The sequence below is a fragment of the Schistocerca cancellata genome, unplaced genomic scaffold, assembly GCF_023864275.1.
Source record: "Schistocerca cancellata isolate TAMUIC-IGC-003103 unplaced genomic scaffold, iqSchCanc2.1 HiC_scaffold_1141, whole genome shotgun sequence".
Classification (NCBI taxonomy): domain Eukaryota; kingdom Metazoa; phylum Arthropoda; class Insecta; order Orthoptera; family Acrididae; genus Schistocerca; species Schistocerca cancellata.
Genome location: NW_026047140.1, coordinates 504,126 through 530,322, shown reverse-complemented (window position 1 = coordinate 530,322; position 26,197 = coordinate 504,126).

Here is a 26,197-nt window from a genome sequence, read left to right as displayed (position 1 = left end):
GCCATGCCATGCCAGCAGCGTTACGCGTGCCCCTCCCCTGTCCACACACTACCGCGAAACGAACAGCCTTTCCGGGCCACATGCAGGGCACGCCCACCGCCATTCCCGGACGCAATTCTCAAAACAACACACACACACACACACACACACACACAATGGCTTTGCACACGAACATAGACGGCACGGGCACTGTCGTACATTCTTCCTCAGAACCATCTCAACGAACGTTACGTTACGTTACACACACATCCGGGAAAGCAAAGCAACGCAACGCACAATTCAGCCGTCAAAGGTAACGTTCACCACGGCAGACACTTGCCGCCGCGCCGTTACACGCATTTCAGTGCGGCTACAATACACCTCCGACACGGCAACGTTCCGTTGCTCTACACTGCGTTTCTCCGTTTTGTTTGGTTTTTTTTCCGTTTTCTCTCTCTCTCTCTCTCTCTCTCTCTCTCTCTCTCTCTCTATATTTTTGTTTTTTTTTTTTTTTTCCCCTCTGTCCTTTCCTCCACCATTCTCTCCTCACGTTCTGCCCAGACATTCGACCGATCAGAGGTTCGTTCACCTTTCGGTAACCGTTCTCAGCGCGACGGTGTACCAACGGTATGACGGTATGACGGGTGTTCAAGACGTCCGGTGTACCGCGCCGATCGACAGTTTCCCAGAGGCGACGGATCGGACCACATCACCGACATACACACAAACACGTGTACGCACATTCGCCAAAGCGACCGTCGTCTTCTAGCGTCGCGCTTACTCTACTGTACTGCACTGGACACGCGAGCATGCATCTTCAATGACGACGTCGGTGTGCGTGCGTCGTACGCACACAAGCAGACACAGTCAGTCAGACACGACTATCGAAATCAGAGTCGGGGGAAAGGTACATATCATCGTGCGTGTCGCCCGTACAATGCAATACACAGTGGTGTCTCAATGCGCGTTCACATTCAAACGTCACTCACACGCCTCCACGCTCCATTTACAGACACATTTCACCCTCGCCATATATGGCGTGCAAACCGACCCGCAAACGGCCGTCGTTACACACTGACATTCCCAACAATCGCGTTTCGTTTCCACCCGTCACGTAACTAACCGGCACCTCCATCCAAAGGGCACATCACCGATCGCACTTCCCCACCCCCCTCGCAGACAACGAGTTGTGCGCACGTGCCTCCATTCCACGTCACACCGTGGCCGTACCCCGCAACACGCGACGCGCCCCCTAAACAATCAAATTATTCATCGCATCGGCCACCCCACCCCGTCGCGTCGCAACCAAAGCGGTAGCTATTGCCGCCGTCCACCCACTCACACACAAAACAAAACAAAAACAACAACAATTCCGCCCTTCCCGCAAAGGCCATTTGGTGGCCCTGAAAAGGGCCGTTTTGCCGCTCTCGCAACGGAGGATCTCCTTCCATTCCAGAGCCACCTCCTTACTTGGAGCTCGTGTACTTGGTCACCGCCTTCGTGCCCTCGCTCACGGCGTGCTTGGCCAGCTCGCCAGGCAGCAACAGCCGCACAGCGGTCTGGATCTCGCGGGACGTGATGGTCGAGCGCTTGTTGTAGTGCGCCAGGCGAGACGCCTCGGCCGCGATGCGCTCGAAAATGTCGTTCACGAAGCTGTTCATGATGCTCATCGCCTTCGACGAGATGCCCGTGTCAGGGTGCACCTGCTTCAGCACCTTGTAGATGTAGATGGCATAGCTCTCCTTCCTCTTGCGCTTCTTCTTCTTGTCGCCCTTCGAAATGTTCTTCTGCGCCTTGCCAGCCTTCTTGGCGGCCTTCCCGCTAGTCTTGGGCGGCATCGCAAACAAACAAGAACGTACGGCAGCAACACCAGCAGCAAGCGCTCCGCTCTAGTCAGCGTCTCCCCACACAGTGGCACCCAGCGCGCCCCGCCGCCGCACCTTTACCAGCTCGCCCCGTTGCGGCCGCCGACCAATGGGCCGCGAGCGCAACCGGCCGCCGCACCCGAGAGCATAAAGGACCCCCACCCCTGGCGGCGCCGCCACTCCGCTGCTCGACTCGCTGCGGCTCGCACCGTCGTTCGTCTCGTCTCGTTTTTACACCACAGCGCATCGCCATGTCCGGACGCGGAAAGGGAGGCAAAGTCAAGGGCAAGTCAAAGTCCCGCTCAAGCAGGGCCGGGCTCCAGTTCCCGGTCGGCAGAATCCACCGCCTCCTGCGCAAGGGAAACTACGCCGAGCGCGTCGGCGCCGGGGCGCCCGTCTACCTCGCCGCCGTCATGGAGTACCTCGCGGCTGAGGTGCTCGAGCTGGCCGGAAACGCGGCCCGCGACAACAAGAAGACGCGCATCATCCCGCGCCACCTGCAGCTTGCCATCCGCAACGACGAGGAGCTCAACAAGCTCCTGTCGGGCGTCACCATCGCACAGGGTGGTGTCCTGCCCAACATCCAGGCCGTCCTGCTGCCAAAGAAGACCGAGAAGAAGGCCTAAACAGAGAGGCCAGGCACTCGGCACGCCGCGCTTTGCCGGCTCGCCTCGGCTCACAACAATCGGCCCTTTTCAGGGCCACCACACAAACCTACGTCCAAAGCAAAATTTCAGTCGTCCTCGCCGCGCTTTACTTTACTTTAACTTCACTTCCACAGCCGCCGCCGGCAAGAAGACCGTACCAACTGCTACGATTGCAGGGGGAGATATTCTGCGAGGTACCTCGGTGTCACGCCTGACATCCAAGTGTCACATAGGGGAACTTGGCACAAACGCTCACGCCAGGATGCAGATCCTGTACCCCTGTTCCCTCGACCCCGCAACAGGGGTAGCGATACTGGAAATATGCGCGCCCTGTATGGGGCTATGCAGCCAGATCGACGATGCATCGCCTACAGAAGGGTCCAAAGCAGAGCGCTCTACGACGGGCCTTACACGTCCCCGCGGCAGACCTGCCTAGAACCACCCACAACACGATTCCGCGCCCTGGCAGAAGCGTTCTACGCCACCGCGCGGAATTCAGAAAATGACTATTACGTCTTGACCCTTGGGCAATATGAACAGATGTGCAAGACCCGACCCGAGTCGCTACTCCAGCAGTAGCACAAACAGAACACATAATCACTCTCAACAAACAGCAACGTCCGAAAAAGCACACTACCAAAGATAAGAACAACACACAGAAAAGAGGAGCAAATGTCCACAGGCGACAATAACCTCCACCAACTCCCCCTCTAACGGTAGAGGACTAAAACAGAGAAGAACAAGAAGAGCCGCCGCCATCTTGTCGTCCACAGCCCGTGTGGCCCAACAAACAACACACACACACACACACACACACACACACACACACACACACACACACACATTTCTCTTGTTTTGTTTCGTTTGCCTCAAGCACCTCCACGCACGCACAGTCGCCTTCCAAACGACAACGACAGCAATAATCACCACTGTTAAACGAGCGTGTCGACACACCGCCCTCCACTCCCGCGCGCCCCATACAAACGAAACAGCTGATGCGGCCGCCTATGGGCACGCCTTGCCTCGGCAACTCCAACGCCGCCGCAAACACACAGCCAAAACCACGCAAATATTCACCGCCTCTCGCACAACAACAACAACACACAGCCCGGCGTCTCCATCGATCGATAAACAAAACAAACACACAACGCCCTCTCTCGCGCGCACACACACACACACAGCCACAAGACCCGCTTCCTTTCCTTTCTCCCAGTCACGTCACGTCAGTCAAACGCAAACGAAATGAAATGAAGAATGAAAGAAAGAAGGCAGGCAGGCAGGCAGGCAGGCAGGCAGGCAGGCAGGCAACACACGCAGCAACAACACAGACTCTTTCGCACTTTTCAATTTCCGAACAGTGTGGTGGCCCTGAAAAGGGCCGTTTTCGTCTCTCCCACGGCCGCGGGAAGGCCATCGCGGCACAGCACACCGGCTGCGACGCGCCTAACCGCCGAAACCGTACAGGGTGCGCCCCTGCCTCTTCAGGGCGTACACCACGTCCATCGCCGTCACAGTCTTGCGCTTGGCGTGCTCAGTGTACGTCACCGCGTCGCGGATCACGTTCTCCAGGAACACCTTCAGCACTCCGCGGGTCTCCTCGTAGATCAGACCAGAGATGCGCTTCACGCCGCCCCTGCGAGCCAGGCGGCGGATCGCGGGCTTCGTGATGCCCTGGATGTTGTCGCGCAACACCTTGCGGTGCCGCTTGGCGCCACCCTTGCCGAGCCCCTTTCCTCCCTTGCCGCGGCCAGTCATCTCTTCTAAATCCTCAAAAAAGCTCAAGGCAAGCAAAACGTCTGCTGCAGCGGCTGGCTCCTCACCCGGCGCTAGCGAGTCGGCTACGGTCTGCGCCCGGCGCACGCGCCAGCCCCCCTATATAGACTCTGGCCCGCCCTCCCCCCACCACGCGCAACCGAGGGCATATAAGCGCACCACGGTGGCTGGCGCGCGCCCGTGTCGTCAAGGCAGCACCCGACGCAGCACCTCGCCTCCACGCCGCTCCGCTACCGCTACCGCTATGGCCCGCACAAAGCAAACGGCCCGCAAGTCCACCGGCGGAAAGGCGCCGCGCAAACAGCTCGCCACCAAGGCGGCGAGGAAGAGCGCGCCCGCCACCGGCGGCGTCAAGAAGCCCCACCGCTACAGGCCGGGCACCGTCGCCCTGCGAGAAATCAGGCGCTACCAGAAGAGCACAGAGCTGCTCATCCGCAAGCTGCCATTCCAGCGCCTAGTGCGCGAGATCGCCCAGGACTTCAAGACCGACCTGCGCTTCCAGAGCTCCGCGGTCATGGCCCTGCAGGAGGCCAGCGAGGCCTACCTCGTCGGCCTCTTCGAAGACACCAACCTGTGCGCAATCCACGCCAAGCGCGTCACCATCATGCCCAAGGACATCCAGCTCGCGCGCCGCATCCGCGGCGAGCGCGCCTAAACACCGCGCCAGCCGCTGGGCACCGCCCACGCACGCAACAAACAAAACGGCCCTTTTCAGGGCCACTAACATCACTCCGTCGCGAGCAAACTTTGTCGGTCGCCTCTCGCCCCACAACCACAGAACGAAAGACAAAACACCACTTCCACTTCCCGTCCGTCCGCCACAGCCGCTCTCCTCTGCCAGCTTGCTGGCGCGCGCAACAATCAACATCATCCCTCCCCGGCGCGGCGCTCAAAGCGCACAATACCCATCGGCCGACGCCGTCAACCACACGGCCGGCCGACGCTTCGTTTCGAAAAGAAAAAAAAAAAAAAACAAAAACAAACAAAAAGCCAGGCACGTCCAACGCCACCGACCCTTTCCACATCTCAACGTCCCCCGCCCCCGTTGCAAGAACAAACACACACACACAAAAGACAAGACACATCCGAGAAGACGGCAGGCAGGCAAACCAAAGTATTCAAACAACATGACACAAAACCAACCGTCGGCCGGCCGCGACCAAAAAAAAAAACGGCGACAATCAACCGCAACGACAAAACCGCTACCGCCGCCCGCACCCGCCACCGACCCCCCCGCAATCCAACCACCACGGCACGCAAACAGTGTCCACACACGGGCATACAGGAAACGCCAGACGACACAACCACACCGCAACACAAACACGACAATCAAAACCTTCCCGACGTGCTTTGATGGCCCTGAGAAGGGCCGTTTTGGGCCGTGCGTCTGTTGCGCGCCACTAGACGACGGGGACGGGGGGTGCGGACGACGGAGTCAACCGCCAACCCTTCCTTTCCCATTCCTCTCTTCTTCTCCTCTACTTCTTCTTCTTGGGCGAAGCCTTCGCCTTAGACGGCGTCGTCGCCTTCTTCGGGCGCGGCGCCTTCGGCTTCTTCGTCGGAACCTTGGCGGCCTTCTTCGCCTTCGACGGCGACTTGGCCTTGGCCGGCTTGGCAGCAGCCGCCTTCTTCGCACCGGCGGGAGCGGCCGACGCCGCAGACGCCTTCTTGGCGGCGCCCGCCTTCCGACCAGTCGCCGCCTTCACGCCACCAGCCTTCTTTGCGCCGGCCGCACGGGCGCCCTTCTTCTCCTTGCTGGCCGGAGCGGCGCGCTTCTTCTTGGCACCGCCGGCCCGAGCCTTGCCGCCCTCAGCCGCCCCGCCGCCGGCGCCGGCAAGCTTGAAAGAGCCGGACGCGCCCTTCCCCTTCGTCTGCACCAGCTCGCCCGCCACCACGGCCGACTTGAGGTACTTCTTGATAAACGGCGCCAGCTTCTCCGCGTCCAGCTTGTAGTGCGCGGCAATGTACTTCTTGATCGCCTGCAGCGACGATCCGCCGCGCTCCTTCAGACTCTTGATGGCGGCCGTCACCATCTCAGAGGTGCGCGGGTGCGCAGGCTTGGCGCGCGGCTTCTTCGCAGACGACGCAGACTTTGCCTTCTTCGTAGTGCCGGTGGCGGCGGGTGCCGCAGCAGTCTCGTTCGTAGCCGCCTGATCTGCCATTTCGACGACGCGCGTTAACACACAACACAGCGAGCAGCGAGAGCGAGAGGAGACACGCAGCGAGCGGAGCGCACAGCAGAGGAATAGCCGCCTCGCGCCACAGGCCCAGCCAGTGTCGCGGGCGGGCGCGGACGGCCGAGAGAGCGGCCGCCACTCTGCGCGCCGCCGCGCCGCGCCTCCCGCGCTTGCTACCGCCCAACGTCCGACAGCCTGTGCGGAGCAGCCCCACACCTGCGCCACAACCACCCGCGCCTGTCAAACCACCGAGGATGGGGCTACACACAGCCACACCACAGCCGCCAACCAGTCGCCACGGCAGCGCCGCAAACCACGGCCAAACTGCAGCCACCGCGCGCTACAGCCTGGGTCGGCCCGCCGAGAATCGCCGCCCACGCCCAAATGCCGCCCCCACAGCCCCAGCCGGCGACCGGCCACAATGGCCAAACCTTCGGCAAAAGCCCCACACCGTCGCCGCGGCAGCCCGGCCAGCGCGGCCGGCGCCACAGCCACACAAGCGGAGGCGTGCGGCGATGACGGCCGTGCAAACGCACCTCCGCCGCCCCATCGCCCTCCCACCGTTTCCCGATCGGCCCGCAGCCGTCGGGCCACGTCCTCCTCCTCTCGCCCGCCAACATTCACAGCCCTTTCGTTCGTTTCCCAACAATTTCAATTGTGCCCGCCGCAAAAAACGGGCGCCGCCTGCAAAGCAACATGCTCCGCCGGAGCGCCCCTCGCCGCTTACGAGCCAACCCCTCGCCCGAGGCAAACCCGAAATCCGCAACTACAGACCAACCCAATCTGCCGTCAGCACACACGACAGCCAACATCACGCGTTACGAGTTAGACATTAGGTTCACACGTCTCGGTTAGGTTCGGTGGACGTGGGTTAGGTTAAGGGCACTTGGGTTAGGTTACGCATTCAAAACACACGTCAGGCGTCAGAGGTTACGTTAGGTTAGGTTAGGTTAAGGCCACTTGGGTTAGGTTAAGCGTCAAACTTAGGTTAAGCATTCAAACACACGTCGGGCGTCAGAGGTTAGGTTAGGTTAGGTTAGGTTAAGGCCACTTGGGTTAGGTTAAGCCTCAAAACTTAGGTTAAGCATTCAAACACACGTCGGGCGTCAGGTGGCCGCAGCAGCCGCACCTACCTACCCACCCACCTCACGGCCGGACAGCTTGGCTTACTTGGCGCTGAGGCTGACCTCACCGCACCTCACCTCACCTCGCGCTACGCAACGCTACAGGTTCGGTTCGGTTCGCTCAGCTTAGGCTTAGAGCTTAAGCGCCGAGGTCGGATTACGACGTTGGTTCACCTTCGGGCGCCACACTTTGGGTGTAAAGGTCGCGTCGGGTCGTCGGCACGCCGCAAAAACAAAAGCGAAGCCACAGACAACGCCGACAAACGGGCAGCACGGCCACGACCAGATACCGAGCGCGAACGAGACACACGGACCACCCACCGGCCAAAGGGCACCAAACAACAAACCAGAGAGCACCACGTGTCGACCAGAGCAACCCGCTCACGCGACGTGGCTGGCTGGCACCGAAGGGCCGCCGCAACTGCGCTTTCCGCGCCGGGCCGGATGCACGTGCGGCAACACCACCACCACCGCACACAGCCGCTGTTCAACGTCAACCAACAACACGCCGCGGTCGCAGCCTCAACGCCAGCACACGTTTGCACCACCATTCACACGCACCGCACAAACAGCTGTCGCCGACAACACAAACACACCGCAACGACGCCGCCGCCTCTACTTGTGCCGGCCACCCACCCCACCGACGGCGCACCTGTCGCCGGCCGGCAGTCGACACGGGAAACGCACACCGCCACTTCGCTCGCGCGCACGCCACCAACCAGTCGTCGTCTCCAAAACAACAAACAAACATAGGGCAGGCAACAAATCGCCTCGCACGAACCGTCCACAAAACTATCAAAGCACAGCCTCTGGCTAACGGCCACGACGCAGCGGCACGCTGCTCCTTTCCCCGCCCCACTCGATTCACGAAGGCACGCGACACCGCCAACGACGGCCTCGCTTCCCGCAACCGACACCTTTCCGCCACTACGCACAGCCGCACCCGACGCCCGTGGCAACGACACAACTACTGCACTATCCACCGCCGCCTCCCCCTTCCCGTCGTACACACACACACAGCCAGCCAGCCAGCCAAAACCACACCAACGACCCAAACATGCACGTGCAACGGCACACCCCAACCAGTCAACGTCGACAACCACACGCACGGCTCGAAACCGGCGCCCTTCCACGTTGCCATCAAGCTACACACAAGACACAAGGGACCAACAACAGCAAGCCTGCCCGCCCGCCCGCCCGCCCCACTCTCACGCCGCAAAAAAGCACACCGAAACCGCCAAACGCACATTCCCATCGCACCGACACCGACCGGCTCGCTACCACCACACCTCTCGGCAGCCGTTTCGCAAACATGACACGGCGCGACATGACATCACGACCAACTCAACTCTCCTCTCCCGACGCCTTCGGCCGGAGCACAACGCCGCCAATTCGCCACACACACACAGTCACACAGTCGACAGGCGCCCGCCCGCCCTCCCTCCCTGCACGACGCCGCGCAGCAAAGGCGCCCGCAAACACATACCTCTCCTCTCTCTCGGCCGCCCGACGCGCCAACCGCCACACCGCCAGCCACTCGCAATTGTGCACTGCCGCCAGCCACACGTCCAACACGCCGCGCCGCCTCCGGCCACCCGCCAGGGGGCGCTCACGTCCGCGACAACAGCGCGGCCCGCCGGGCCAAACCGAACCGAGCCGCCCGCCGCTGCTCTGCACATCTTCCTGCGCGCATCAACAAAACGAGGCAAGCGAGCACACCCCGTCACAACGCCACATCACGCAAATGCCGTGCCGACCTCTTGTGTCTACCGCCTAAATTGCACTCACTCACCAGCCGCCCCTTCTTCTTCCTACCTATCTATCTATCTATCTATCTGTGCGTCTGTGTCGGTCCGCGCGTGACGCCTCTCAACATCCGCCGTCGCCGTCCCCGTCCCCGTTTCCGCCCCAATGCCATCGTCGCGCCGCCTCCTCCTCCGCCCCTGTCCGGCCCGCACCACACCATACACCGCTGCTTGTCCCGGCCGTTGCCACCAAAGGCGCCTACCGCAAACGCGCCACGCCGCAGCCCCCGTGCGTGCATCTCCGTGCCGACGCTGCCTCTCTGCCCTCCCGCACGCACTCGACCGACCGACCGACATGCACTGCGTCGACGGCCTCGACAACACAGTCTCTGGCTCCGCACTGCGTCTTCCGGTACGCGCGCTGAAACACGTATGTACTCATTACCAGCGATGGCGAGGCACGACACAATCTCTGACCAGAGCGTTTCTTATCGTCGCTAGTCTGCGCCACACGACACTAGTAGCACGTAGCGGGTCGGTAGGAACAGTTGTCATCTATATGTGGCGGGTCGGGAGAGGTAGTAGTCAGTCGACAGTATCAGCGAGTGGACGGTTGTACTGAGCGGGCGGCGGCGTGCTCTTCTCGCGACTCTGGTCTCCGTTCGGGACGATGCATATTGTTATTACAGGTAAGGTAATGAAGCTGCATTGCGCAAATCTAATACTGTATGTCAATTGTAACTATTTTCTTCACAACAAAATGCCCCAATAATACTTTGTTTCCAAACAAACTTTTTTAAAGTACAACCATTCATTTCCATTTAAAGAATATTTCCTACGCATTTCCTCCAACAATCAAAATTAAATGTGAGCCGGCATTCATTGCACGACGCTGTGTACAGGTATCGACAGTTAAGAGCACATATAGATGCAGTTTGTTTTTTTTCTCTTTTGTCTCTTTTTTGTTTTTGTTTTTTTTTTTTTTTTGACGTAACGATCTTTTGCTCTTCTTATTCTAATTTGTACGTACGCTGTTTGTTTAGATTTTTATATTGGTCATGCCACGTAGCGCTCCGCGTGAAAATCACTGCCTGTGCTGTGTGCAGTCTGTGGCTAGTTTGCATTGTTGTCATGAACTGCTATAGCTGGATGTGAACAGCGCGTAGCGTTGCGCAGTTAGGGGTGAGCCGCCAGCACTGGTGCATGTGCGGACAGAGATGGCGGACTTTTCAAATTACATATATTATGACTGGTGATGATATTAAGGGTAAATACATTGTTTGTTGTTCTCTATTAAACATCTTTACTTTGCTAACTATCCCTATCGGTAGTTAGTGCCCTCCGTGGTTTGGAATCTCTTATTTTAGCTGGCAGCAGTGGTGCTCGCTGTATTGCAGTAGTTCGAGTAATGAAGATTTTTGTGAGGTAAGTGATTTCCGACAGGTGTACTTTAATGTTACTCAGGGCCATTCTTTTGCAGGGATCTTTGATAGTCAGATTGCGTTGCGCTCAAAATATTGTGTGTCAGTTTAAGCACAGTTTTGTATACATTGTTGTTCAAAGGGAGACGTTTCAGAATACACAGGGCCGAAGGTCAGCCAGCGCTGCCCTTACAACGTTTAGCGGGTTTTCAATTATGTCTGTTGAGATGTTCATGGTTCATTATTTCCATTCATCATATTATCGCGAGTTTCTCATCAATCTTCGTTCGTTCATTTTCTAGGGACGTTAACAACATTCTGGCACACTTTTATCATCATTCACTCACTCACTCACTCACTTACTTACGACTATTTGTGCGGGGAGGTTACACTTGGGTCCATTTCCATTTCCATTTCCATTTCCATTCAATGTTGATAGACCTTTCTTTTTTTTGTTTTTTTTTTTTTTTTTGTTGTTGTTGTTTTGTTGCTGGCAGGTTACAAAAGGCCTCACTTTATGTTGGTTGCAGCAGCGTTTTTCTCCTTCTTCTAGTGTTTTCCCCGCCCCTCCCGCATCCGTCGGTCTCACCACGTTCACTGACAGCCGCGTCTGCGGCTACACCACAACGGCCCCCTCCCGGCAACCCATTCGTTTTCTCTTCTTTTGCACAAAAACAACGCCGCACGCGCCAGCCGAGCGCAGCGCAAGCCACCCACACCGCGCCCCTCCCCGTCTTTATAGCCTCCGCGTCTTGTTTTCTTCGTTTGCCCCCTCCCATCTCCCGAATGCCATGCCATGCCAGCAGCGTTACGCGTGCCCCTCCCCTGTCCACACACTACCGCGAAACGAACAGCCTTTCCGGGCCACATGCAGGGCACGCCCACCGCCATTCCCGGACGCAATTCTCAAAACAACACACACACACACACACACACACACACAATGGCTTTGCACACGAACATAGACGGCACGGGCACTGTCGTACATTCTTCCTCAGAACCATCTCAACGAACGTTACGTTACGTTACACACACATCCGGGAAAGCAAAGCAACGCAACGCACAATTCAGCCGTCAAAGGTAACGTTCACCACGGCAGACACTTGCCGCCGCGCCGTTACACGCATTTCAGTGCGGCTACAATACACCTCCGACACGGCAACGTTCCGTTGCTCTACACTGCGTTTCTCCGTTTTGTTTGGTTTTTTTTCCGTTTTCTCTCTCTCTCTCTCTCTCTCTCTCTCTCTCTCTCTCTCTATATTTTTGTTTTTTTTTTTTTTTCCCCTCTGTCCTTTCCTCCACCATTCTCTCCTCACGTTCTGCCCAGACATTCGACCGATCAGAGGTTCGTTCACCTTTCGGTAACCGTTCTCAGCGCGACGGTGTACCAACGGTATGACGGTATGACGGGTGTTCAAGACGTCCGGTGTACCGCGCCGATCGACAGTTTCCCAGAGGCGACGGATCGGACCACATCACCGACATACACACAAACACGTGTACGCACATTCGCCAAAGCGACCGTCGTCTTCTAGCGTCGCGCTTACTCTACTGTACTGCACTGGACACGCGAGCATGCATCTTCAATGACGACGTCGGTGTGCGTGCGTCGTACGCACACAAGCAGACACAGTCAGTCAGACACGACTATCGAAATCAGAGTCGGGGGAAAGGTACATATCATCGTGCGTGTCGCCCGTACAATGCAATACACAGTGGTGTCTCAATGCGCGTTCACATTCAAACGTCACTCACACGCCTCCACGCTCCATTTACAGACACATTTCACCCTCGCCATATATGGCGTGCAAACCGACCCGCAAACGGCCGTCGTTACACACTGACATTCCCAACAATCGCGTTTCGTTTCCACCCGTCACGTAACTAACCGGCACCTCCATCCAAAGGGCACATCACCGATCGCACTTCCCCACCCCCCTCGCAGACAACGAGTTGTGCGCACGTGCCTCCATTCCACGTCACACCGTGGCCGTACCCCGCAACACGCGACGCGCCCCCTAAACAATCAAATTATTCATCGCATCGGCCACCCCACCCCGTCGCGTCGCAACCAAAGCGGTAGCTATTGCCGCCGTCCACCCACTCACACACAAAACAAAACAAAAACAACAACAATTCCGCCCTTCCCGCAAAGGCCATTTGGTGGCCCTGAAAAGGGCCGTTTTGCCGCTCTCGCAACGGAGGATCTCCTTCCATTCCAGAGCCACCTCCTTACTTGGAGCTCGTGTACTTGGTCACCGCCTTCGTGCCCTCGCTCACGGCGTGCTTGGCCAGCTCGCCAGGCAGCAACAGCCGCACAGCGGTCTGGATCTCGCGGGACGTGATGGTCGAGCGCTTGTTGTAGTGCGCCAGGCGAGACGCCTCGGCCGCGATGCGCTCGAAAATGTCGTTCACGAAGCTGTTCATGATGCTCATCGCCTTCGACGAGATGCCCGTGTCAGGGTGCACCTGCTTCAGCACCTTGTAGATGTAGATGGCATAGCTCTCCTTCCTCTTGCGCTTCTTCTTCTTGTCGCCCTTCGAAATGTTCTTCTGCGCCTTGCCAGCCTTCTTGGCGGCCTTCCCGCTAGTCTTGGGCGGCATCGCAAACAAACAAGAACGTACGGCAGCAACACCAGCAGCAAGCGCTCCGCTCTAGTCAGCGTCTCCCCACACAGTGGCACCCAGCGCGCCCCGCCGCCGCACCTTTACCAGCTCGCCCCGTTGCGGCCGCCGACCAATGGGCCGCGAGCGCAACCGGCCGCCGCACCCGAGAGCATAAAGGACCCCCACCCCTGGCGGCGCCGCCACTGTAGGCGATCCCAGCAAACCACCCCAACCACCCGACCCAAACCAGGTTCCTGGTAACGGAGAATCGCCTAGGGAAGCCCCTCCGCGCCCCCCCAAGCCCAGTCTGCATAAAGCAGCCGAGGACGCCACCATTCAGGGACTCGCATCGTCCATCAAAATGCTGCAAGAACAGATGACCCACTTGGTCAACGTTCTTGCCAGCATCACGCGCCTCCCAGCCGAACTCGCTTCGGCAGCCGAGCAGTCGCAGCATTCAGCGACTAACGCAGGAAACCCAACTCCCCACCATGGATAGACGACCAAACATACAAGGTCTCAAAATCTGCGTCTTCAACGCAGACGGTCTATTCAACCAAGCCCTCGAATTTAGAGAATTCATAAAAGAGGAAATCATTGACGTATGCCTAGTAGCCGAAACACACCTCAAACCAGGGGTAAGAGCATCTGTACCAAATTACAATTGTTACAGACGCGATCGGCCCACCGCAGGAGGCGGGGTCGCAGTATACGTCAAACGAGGCATAGAACACCACCAGGTGTACCCACCAGCAACCCAACAGATAGAAACGGTCGCAATACAAATAGCCACCGTAACTGGACCCCTCACAGTCGTTGCAGCCTACCGCCCCCCTTCCCCAACGCTTGAAGAGGACGACATAGCTGCATTAAGCCAAATACGAGGCAAGCTCCTAATAGGAGGAGACCTCAACGCCAAACACGCAGACTGGCACTCAAGAGTAAGTAATAGAGCTGGTCGACAACTGCAACGACTCGCGCGCACGCATCAGTTCCAAGTGTGGGGCCCAGAGGAACCCACCCACTTCCCGAAAAACGGGAACAGGGCGGATGTCCTCGACATTGCCCTCACAAAACACATCATGGGGTTTGTGTCCGCAAGTTCAGTGAACAGAATGTCGTCGGACCACAACCCTGTCATTCTCGAGGTCGATATGGGAGAATGGCTCTCTATCCCACAGCGAACAATCACACACAAACGCACAAATTGGGAACAGTTCCGCGCCAATATAGCTACAGAACTGACCCAAGCCCCGCCTCCAACAGCAGACACTGTCGAGCAAACGCTGGAAGACCTCACGAAAGCGATCCTGCAAGCAGCTGAGGAAGCCACGCCTGCGCCAGCGGGTCTCCCCCGCCCCAGGCAACTTCCCCAGCACCTGCTCGCACAAATAAGACACAAGAACAGGATCGCCAAAGAGTGGAAACTCACAGGCAACAGAAACACAAGGAGGCTGCTCAACAGACTACAAAGAGAGTTGAAAGTCGCGCTCACTGAGCACCGCAACCAGCAATGGTCCGAAAGACTATCAACTCTCAACTTAGAAGACCACAGTCTATGGCAAGCCACAAAACAGTTCACGAAAAGACGCGCAAGAATGCCGCCACTGCACGGCGAACGTGGACTGCAGTTCAGTGCCGTAGACAAAGCAAACGCGCTAGCCGACGTGTTCGAGAAACAATTCACGCCAGCAGAGGCACAGGACAGGGAACACGTCGAAACAGTTCGCAGACAACTGGCCACCTTTTTAGCGGCAGAAGACGAAGATGAATACACGCCACTCTTCAGCCCTGAAGACGTGGCAGGAGCCATCAAGTCACTGCCAGTAAAAAAGGCACCAGGCCACGACCAGCTCACCAACGAACTTCTAAAACATATCCCGCCACTGGCAATAACCCACCTAGCCGACATCTTCAATGAAATTACGCGATCACAAAAATTCCCGACCCAGTGGAAACACGCAGAAGTAGTCGCGATCGCAAAACCAGGAAAAGACCCGGTGTTCCCGCAGCACTACAGACCAATTAGTCTCCTGCCCACCCTCAGCAAACTGTACGAGCGCCTCCTCTTAACTCCGATTCAAGATCACATCAGAAGAGAGCAAATCATGCCAAAATTTCAATTCGGTTTCCGACAACAACACTCCGCCCCCCAACAAATAATGAGGGTAGTTGAAGCAGCTACAGAAAGCTTCAACCGAAAGGGCTATTGCGGGATTGTCTTATTAGACGTCGCCAAGGCTTTTGATTCAGTCTGGCACACCGGAATCTTGCACAAAATGTACACCCAAGGCTTCCCAGGGACGATAGTAAAACTCATACAGAGCTATCTAACCGGTAGGACATTCTCCGTTAAGATCGATAGATCACAGTCGAGCAGGAGAAGAATACGCGCTGGAGTGCCCCAAGGGTCGGTACTGGGTCCTACCCTGTACAACCTCTATACAGCCGACATCCCTGTCACGCAGCACGTCCAAACAGCACAATATGCAGACGACACTGCATTCTTCTCCTGCTCCACGAACAGGAACCTGGCAACGAGAAGATTACAAACCGCATTAAATAGCACAGACCAATGGGCCAAGAAATGGCGCATCTCATTAAATACCGAGAAGACGCAGGCGCTAATGATAACTAGACGCTACGGAAAACGCCGACCCCTAAGAAGACCCATCCAACTGCTGCAGCTACAAGGGCAAAATCTCCCCTGGAGAAACACGGCGAGATACCTCGGTGTGACACTGGACAAGCGACTGACTTGGAAGTGCCACATCGAGGAACTACGCAAGAAAGCCCTTGGCAGAATGCAAGTCCTGTACCCAATTCTGAATGAACACAGTTCACTAGACCCCAGCACTGGAGTGGCGGTTTATAGAAGCCTTATTAGGCCGATACTGGAATACGCATGCCCCGTATGGGGCTATGCTGCCAGATCGACAATAGGCCGCCTACAAAAAATTCAAAACAGAGCCCTCCGGAGAGCTCTACACGTACCTCCACGATTCCCCACAGCAGATCTACATGCAGCTGCGGATATCGAAACACTACACACACGGTTCCGACACCTGGCACAACAGTTTTATGCCACAGCCGGTACCGCACAAAACCAACTAATCAGCACACTAGGTCAATACGATCAAAGAAACGATAAATACAAAAGACCAAAATCAATACTCTCCTGAGTAAAGAAAGAAACACACACCTCTCACCAAAACAGTAAAACAAAAGATCAGCACATACCCACACACCAAATCAAAGTGAAGGAAATGTCCCCAAGGGACAACAACCTTCCCCGCAACACTTCCAATACGAGGAAGAAATTAGAGAGTAGAGAGAGGCGGCGCCGCCACTCCGCTGCTCGACTCGCTGCGGCTCGCACCGTCGTTCGTCTCGTCTCGTTTTTACACCACAGCGCATCGCCATGTCCGGACGCGGAAAGGGAGGCAAAGTCAAGGGCAAGTCAAAGTCCCGCTCAAGCAGGGCCGGGCTCCAGTTCCCGGTCGGCAGAATCCACCGCCTCCTGCGCAAGGGAAACTACGCCGAGCGCGTCGGCGCCGGGGCGCCCGTCTACCTCGCCGCCGTCATGGAGTACCTCGCGGCTGAGGTGCTCGAGCTGGCCGGAAACGCGGCCCGCGACAACAAGAAGACGCGCATCATCCCGCGCCACCTGCAGCTTGCCATCCGCAACGACGAGGAGCTCAACAAGCTCCTGTCGGGCGTCACCATCGCACAGGGTGGTGTCCTGCCCAACATCCAGGCCGTCCTGCTGCCAAAGAAGACCGAGAAGAAGGCCTAAACAGAGAGGCCAGGCACTCGGCACGCCGCGCTTTGCCGGCTCGCCTCGGCTCACAACAATCGGCCCTTTTCAGGGCCACCACACAAACCTACGTCCAAAGCAAAATTTCAGTCGTCCTCGCCGCGCTTTACTTTACTTTAACTTCACTTCCACAGCCGCCGCCGGCAAGAAGACCGTACCAACTGCTACGATTGCAGGGGGAGATATTCTGCGAGGTACCTCGGTGTCACGCCTGACATCCAAGTGTCACATAGGGGAACTTGGCACAAACGCTCACGCCAGGATGCAGATCCTGTACCCCTGTTCCCTCGACCCCGCAACAGGGGTAGCGATACTGGAAATATGCGCGCCCTGTATGGGGCTATGCAGCCAGATCGACGATGCATCGCCTACAGAAGGGTCCAAAGCAGAGCGCTCTACGACGGGCCTTACACGTCCCCGCGGCAGACCTGCCTAGAACCACCCACAACACGATTCCGCGCCCTGGCAGAAGCGTTCTACGCCACCGCGCGGAATTCAGAAAATGACTATTACGTCTTGACCCTTGGGCAATATGAACAGATGTGCAAGACCCGACCCGAGTCGCTACTCCAGCAGTAGCACAAACAGAACACATAATCACTCTCAACAAACAGCAACGTCCGAAAAAGCACACTACCAAAGATAAGAACAACACACAGAAAAGAGGAGCAAATGTCCACAGGCGACAATAACCTCCACCAACTCCCCCTCTAACGGTAGAGGACTAAAACAGAGAAGAACAAGAAGAGCCGCCGCCATCTTGTCGTCCACAGCCCGTGTGGCCCAACAAACAAACACACACACACACACACACACACACACACACACACACACACACACATTTCTCTTGTTTTGTTTCGTTTGCCTCAAGCACCTCCACGCACGCACAGTCGCCTTCCAAACGACAACGACAGCAATAATCACCACTGTTAAACGAGCGTGTCGACACACCGCCCTCCACTCCCGCGCGCCCCATACAAACGAAACAGCTGATGCGGCCGCCTATGGGCACGCCTTGCCTCGGCAACTCCAACGCCGCCGCAAACACACAGCCAAAACCACGCAAATATTCACCGCCTCTCGCACAACAACAACAACACACAGCCCGGCGTCTCCATCGATCGATAAACAAAACAAACACACAACGCCCTCTCTCGCGCGCACACACACACACACAGCCACAAGACCCGCTTCCTTTCCTTTCTCCCAGTCACGTCACGTCAGTCAAACGCAAACGAAATGAAATGAAGAATGAAAGAAAGAAGGCAGGCAGGCAGGCAGGCAGGCAGGCAGGCAGGCAGGCAACACACGCAGCAACAACACAGACTCTTTCGCACTTTTCAATTTCCGAACAGTGTGGTGGCCCTGAAAAGGGCCGTTTTCGTCTCTCCCACGGCCGCGGGAAGGCCATCGCGGCACAGCACACCGGCTGCGACGCGCCTAACCGCCGAAACCGTACAGGGTGCGCCCCTGCCTCTTCAGGGCGTACACCACGTCCATCGCCGTCACAGTCTTGCGCTTGGCGTGCTCAGTGTACGTCACCGCGTCGCGGATCACGTTCTCCAGGAACACCTTCAGCACTCCGCGGGTCTCCTCGTAGATCAGACCAGAGATGCGCTTCACGCCGCCCCTGCGAGCCAGGCGGCGGATCGCGGGCTTCGTGATGCCCTGGATGCTGTCGCGCAACACCTTGCGGTGCCGCTTGGCGCCACCCTTGCCGAGCCCCTTTCCTCCCTTGCCGCGGCCAGTCATCTCTTCTAAATCCTCAAAAAAGCTCAAGGCAAGCAAAACGTCTGCTGCAGCGGCTGGCTCCTCACCCGGCGCTAGCGAGTCGGCTACGGTCTGCGCCCGGCGCACGCGCCAGCCCCCCTATATAGACTCTGGCCCGCCCTCCCCCCACCACGCGCAACCGAGGGCATATAAGCGCACCACGGTGGCTGGCGCGCGTGGACTCGTACTGCCAAGTACTTGGGTGTTACCCTGGACCAACGCCTAACCTGGCGCCCCCACATCGACGAGGTGCGTCGTAAAGCAATGGGGCGGCTATGCCTGCTCTACCCTCTCATCAACCCAACCTCCTCCCTCCCCACGCACCTTGCTGTTAGACTGTACACCTCCCTTGTTCGCCCCATCCTTGAATACGCGGTGGTGGTGTGGGGCAATGCTGCCCCCACCCACCTCCGCCGTCTCCAAACCGTACAGAACCGGGCTCTCCGGCGTGCCCTCCGCCTCCCCTTCGACTTCCCCACCCACGAGCTCCACCTCCTGGCTGACGTGCCACTCCTTCGTACCCGCATCCTCTCCGCCGCCCACTCCTTTTACCACAAAACCCGTCACTCTCCTAATCCCTTAATCCTTTCCCTGGGCACCCGTGTTCACCGACTCGCCACCACTCGCTGGCCCGACCTTTTATTTCGCCCCCCATGACTTCGCCTGCATCGGGCACCTCCTCTCCTGTCGACTGCCTCCCTCCCGCCATAGATTATTCCCCCCAACATGCCATGTCTTTCGCTCCCCCAACATGATCCCCCTTCCCCCCCACACTACCCCCAATGTTGGGCTCGTCATGTTCGGCCCTTCCTTTTTCCACTTCTTCAACTGTCACCCTCTGACTTCTTTCTCTTTCACCCCCCCCCACTTCGCCATTTCACGGCTGACTGCCGCCACCATCACGCCGCCGCTACGAAGCAGAAGAGGCCAGGATAATGGCCGTTCGCTTTCACTCTCTCTCACTGTTCCTCCTTCTGTCCTTTCTTCTGTCACTACTCGTAATTTCCGGCCAGTCAATTGGGCCGTTCGTTTTCCTTTTCTCTCACTATCCCTCTCACTATCCTTTTCTCTTTCTTAAAAAAAAAAAAAAAAAAAAAAAAAAAAAAAAAAAAAAAAAAAAAAAAAACCAGCACAACTGTCAAGTACCAGCCGCCACTGCCAAGTCATCCCTCATCCTCACCACACCATGCAAGAAGGCGAAGCGCAGCACGCGCTAGAACTTCGACCCCGGCAGAGGGTTCAACCCTCAGTCACGTGCGACTGCGACTGCGGCTGGCGCGCGCCCGTGTCGTCAAGGCAGCACCCGACGCAGCACCTCGCCTCCACGCCGCTCCGCTACCGCTACCGCTATGGCCCGCACAAAGCAAACGGCCCGCAAGTCCACCGGCGGAAAGGCGCCGCGCAAACAGCTCGCCACCAAGGCGGCGAGGAAGAGCGCGCCCGCCACCGGCGGCGTCAAGAAGCCCCACCGCTACAGGCCGGGCACCGTCGCCCTGCGAGAAATCAGGCGCTACCAGAAGAGCACAGAGCTGCTCATCCGCAAGCTGCCATTCCAGCGCCTAGTGCGCGAGATCGCCCAGGACTTCAAGACCGACCTGCGCTTCCAGAGCTCCGCGGTCATGGCCCTGCAGGAGGCCAGCGAGGCCTACCTCGTCGGCCTCTTCGAAGACACCAACCTGTGCGCAATCCACGCCAAGCGCGTCACCATCATGCCCAAGGACATCCAGCTCGCGCGCCGCATCCGCGGCGAGCGCGCCTAAACACCGCGCCAGCCGCTGGGCACCGCCCACGCACGCAACAAACAAAACGGCCCTTTTCAGGGCCACTAACATCACTCCGTCGCGAGCAAACTTTGTCGGTCGCCTCTCGCCCCACAACCACAGAACGAAAGACAAAACACCACTTCCACTTCCCGTCCGTCCGCCACAGCCGCTCTCCTCTGCCAGCTTGCTGGCGCGCGCAACAATCAACATCATCCCTCCCCGGCGCGGCGCTCAAAGCGCACAATACCCATCGGCCGACGCCGTCAACCACACGGCCGGCCGACGCTTCGTTTCGAAAAGAAAAAAAAAAAAAACAAAAACAAACAAAAAGCCAGGCACGTCCAACGCCACCGACCCTTTCCACATCTCAACGTCCCCCGCCCCCGTTGCAAGAACAAACACACACACACAAAAGACAAGACACATCCGAGAAGACGGCAGGCAGGCAAACCAAAGTATTCAAACAACATGACACAAAACCAACCGTCGGCCGGCCGCGACCAAAAAAAAAAACGGCGACAATCAACCGCAACGACAAAACCGCTACCGCCGCCCGCACCCGCCACCGACCCCCCCGCAATCCAACCACCACGGCACGCAAACAGTGTCCACACACGGGCATACAGGAAACGCCAGACGACACAACCACACCGCAACACAAACACGACAATCAAAACCTTCCCGACGTGCTTTGATGGCCCTGAGAAGGGCCGTTTTGGGCCGCGCGTCTGTTGCGCGCCACTAGACGACGGGGACGGGGGGTGCGGACGACGGAGTCAACCGCCAACCCTTCCTTTCCCATTCCTCTCTTCTTCTCCTCTACTTCTTCTTCTTGGGCGAAGCCTTCGCCTTAGACGGCGTCGTCGCCTTCTTCGGGCGCGGCGCCTTCGGCTTCTTCGTCGGAACCTTGGCGGCCTTCTTCGCCTTCGACGGCGACTTGGCCTTGGCCGGCTTGGCAGCAGCCGCCTTCTTCGCACCGGCGGGAGCGGCCGACGCCGCAGACGCCTTCTTGGCGGCGCCCGCCTTCCGACCAGTCGCCGCCTTCACGCCACCAGCCTTCTTTGCGCCGGCCGCACGGGCGCCCTTCTTCTCCTTGCTGGCCGGAGCGGCGCGCTTCTTCTTGGCACCGCCGGCCCGAGCCTTGCCGCCCTCAGCCGCCCCGCCGCCGGCGCCGGCAAGCTTGAAAGAGCCGGACGCGCCCTTCCCCTTCGTCTGCACCAGCTCGCCCGCCACCACGGCCGACTTGAGGTACTTCTTGATAAACGGCGCCAGCTTCTCCGCGTCCAGCTTGTAGTGCGCGGCAATGTACTTCTTGATCGCCTGCAGCGACGATCCGCCGCGCTCCTTCAGACTCTTGATGGCGGCCGTCACCATCTCAGAGGTGCGCGGGTGCGCAGGCTTGGCGCGCGGCTTCTTCGCAGACGACGCAGACTTTGCCTTCTTCGTAGTGCCGGTGGCGGCGGGTGCCGCAGCAGTCTCGTTCGTAGCCGCCTGATCTGCCATTTCGACGACGCGCGTTAACACACAACACAGCGAGCAGCGAGAGCGAGAGGAGACACGCAGCGAGCGGAGCGCACAGCAGAGGAATAGCCGCCTCGCGCCACAGGCCCAGCCAGTGTCGCGGGCGGGCGCGGACGGCCGAGAGAGCGGCCGCCACTCTGCGCGCCGCCGCGCCGCGCCTCCCGCGCTTGCTACCGCCCAACGTCCGACAGCCTGTGCGGAGCAGCCCCACACCTGCGCCACAACCACCCGCGCCTTTCAAACCACCGAGGATGGGGCTACACACAGCCACACCACAGCCGCCAACCAGTCGCCACGGCAGCGCCGCAAACCACGGCCAAACTGCAGCCACCGCGCGCTACAGCCTGGGTCGGCCCGCCGAGAATCGCCGCCCACGCCCAAATGCCGCCCCCACAGCCCCAGCCGGCGACCGGCCACAATGGCCAAACCTTCGGCAAAAGCCCCACACCGTCGCCGCGGCAGCCCGGCCAGCGCGGCCGGCGCCACAGCCACACAAGCGGAGGCGTGCGGCGATGACGGCCGTGCAAACGCACCTCCGCCGCCCCATCGCCCTCCCACCGTTTCCCGATCGGCCCGCAGCCGTCGGGCCACGTCCTCCTCCTCTCGCCCGCCAACATTCACAGCCCTTTCGTTCGTTTCCCAACAATTTCAATTGTGCCCGCCGCAAAAAACGGGCGCCGCCTGCAAAGCAACATGCTCCGCCGGAGCGCCCCTCGCCGCTTACGAGCCAACCCCTCGCCCGAGGCAAACCCGAAATCCGCAACTACAGACCAACCCAATCTGCCGTCAGCACACACGACAGCCAACATCACGCGTTACGAGTTAGACATTAGGTTCACACGTCTCGGTTAGGTTCGGTGGACGTGGGTTAGGTTAAGGGCACTTGGGTTAGGTTACGCATTCAAAACACACGTCAGGCGTCAGAGGTTACGTTAGGTTAGGTTAGGTTAAGGCCACTTGGGTTAGGTTAAGCGTCAAACTTAGGTTAAGCATTCAAACACACGTCGGGCGTCAGAGGTTAGGTTAGGTTAGGTTAGGTTAAGGCCACTTGGGTTAGGTTAAGCCTCAAAACTTAGGTTAAGCATTCAAACACACGTCGGGCGTCAGGTGGCCGCAGCAGCCGCACCTACCTACCCACCCACCTCACGGCCGGACAGCTTGGCTTACTTGGCGCTGAGGCTGACCTCACCGCACCTCACCTCACCTCGCGCTACGCAACGCTACAGGTTCGGTTCGGTTCGCTCAGCTTAGGCTTAGAGCTTAAGCGCCGAGGTCGGATTACGACGTTGGTTCACCTCCGGGCGCCACACTTTGGGTGTAAAGGTCGCGTCGGGTCGTCGGCACGCCGCAAAAACAAAAGCGAAGCCACAGACAACGCCGACAAACGGGCAGCACGGCCACGACCAGATACCGAGCGCGAACGAGACACACGGACCACCCACCGGCCAAAGGGCACCAAACAACAAACCAGAGAGCACCACGTGTCGACCAGAGCAACCCGCCGCTCACGCGACGTGGCTGGCTGGCACCGAAGGGCCGCCGCAACTGCGCTTTCCGCGCCGGGCCGGATGCACGTGCGGCAACACCACCACCGCACACAGCCGCTGTTCAACGTCAACCAACAACACGCCGCGGTCGCAGCCTCAACGCCAGCACACGTTTGCACCACCATTCACACGCACCGCACAAACAGCTGTCGCCGACAACACAAACACACCGCAACGACGCCGCCGCCTCTACTTGTGCCGGCCACCCACCCCACCGACGGCGCACCTGTCGCCGGCCGGCAGTCGACACGGGAAACGCACACCGCCACTTCGCTCGCGCGCACGCCACCAACCAGTCGTCGTCTCCAAAACAACAAACAAACATAGGGCAGGCAACAAATCGCCTCGCACGAACCGTCCACAAAACTATCAAAGCACAGCCTCTGGCTAACGGCCACGACGCAGCGGCACGCTGCTCCTTTCCCCGCCCCACTCGATTCACGAAGGCACGCGACACCGCCAACGACGGCCTCGCTTCCCGCAACCGACACCTTTCCGCCACTACGCACAGCCGCACCCGACGCCCGTGGCAACGACACAACTACTGCACTATCCACCGCCGCCTCCCCCTTCCCGTCGTACACACACACACAGCCAGCCAGCCAGCCAAAACCACACCAACGACCCAAACATGCACGTGCAACGGCACACCCCAACCAGTCAACGTCGACAACCACACGCACGGCTCGAAACCGGCGCCCTTCCACGTTGCCATCAAGCTACACACAAGACACAAGGGACCAACAACAGCAAGCCTGCCCGCCCGCCCGCCCGCCCCACTCTCACGCCGCAAAAAAGCACACCGAAACCGCCAAACGCACATTCCCATCGCACCGACACCGACCGGCTCGCTACCACCACACCTCTCGGCAGCCGTTTCGCAAACATGACACGGCGCGACATGACATCACGACCAACTCAACTCTCCTCTCCCGACGCCTTCGGCCGGAGCACAACGCCGCCAATTCGCCACACACACACAGTCACACAGTCGACAGGCGCCCGCCCGCCCTCCCTCCCTGCACGACGCCGCGCAGCAAAGGCGCCCGCAAACACATACCTCTCCTCTCTCTCGGCCGCCCGACGCGCCAACCGCCACACCGCCAGCCACTCGCAATTGTGCACTGCCGCCAGCCACACGTCCAACACGCCGCGCCGCCTCCGGCCACCCGCCAGGGGGCGCTCACGTCCGCGACAACAGCGCGGCCCGCCGGGCCAAACCGAACCGAGCCGCCCGCCGCTGCTCTGCACATCTTCCTGCGCGCATCAACAAAACGAGGCAAGCGAGCACACCCCGTCACAACGCCACATCACGCAAATGCCGTGCCGACCTCTTGTGTCTACCGCCTAAATTGCACTCACTCACCAGCCGCCCCTTCTTCTTCCTACCTATCTATCTATCTATCTATCTGTGCGTCTGTGTCGGTCCGCGCGTGACGCCTCTCAACATCCGCCGTCGCCGTCCCCGTCCCCGTTTCCGCCCCAATGCCATCGTCGCGCCGCCTCCTCCTCCGCCCCTGTCCGGCCCGCACCACACCATACACCGCTGCTTGTCCCGGCCGTTGCCACCAAAGGCGCCTACCGCAAACGCGCCACGCCGCAGCCCCCGTGCGTGCATCTCCGTGCCGACGCTGCCTCTCTGCCCTCCCGCACGCACTCGACCGACCGACCGACATGCACTGCGTCGACGGCCTCGACAACACAGTCTCTGGCTCCGCACTGCGTCTTCCGGTACGCGCGCTGAAACACGTATGTACTCATTACCAGCGATGGCGAGGCACGACACAATCTCTGACCAGAGCGTTTCTTATCGTCGCTAGTCTGCGCCACACGACACTAGTAGCACGTAGCGGGTCGGCAGGAACAGTTGTCATCTATATGTGGCGGGTCGGGAGAGGTAGTAGTCAGTCGACAGTATCAGCGAGTGGACGGTTGTACTGAGCGGGCGGCGGCGTGCTCTTCTCGCGACTCTGGTCTCCGTTCGGGACGATGCATATTGTTATTACAGGTAAGGTAATGAAGCTGCATTGCGCAAATCTAATACTGTATGTCAATTGTAACTATTTTCTTCACAACAAAATGCCCCAATAATACTTTGTTTCCAAACAAACTTTTTTAAAGTACAACCATTCATTTCCATTTAAAGAATATTTCCTACGCATTTCCTCCAACAATCAAAATTAAATGTGAGCCGGCATTCATTGCACGACGCTGTGTACAGGTATCGACAGTTAAGAGCACATATAGATGCAGTTTGTTTTTTTTCTCTTTTGTCTCTTTTTTGTTTTTGTTTTGTTTTTTTTTTTGACGTAACGATCTTTTGCTCTTCTTATTCTAATTTGTACGTACGCTGTTTGTTTAGATTTTTATATTGGTCATGCCACGTAGCGCTCCGCGTGAAAATCACTGCCTGTGCTGTGTGCAGTCTGTGGCTAGTTTGC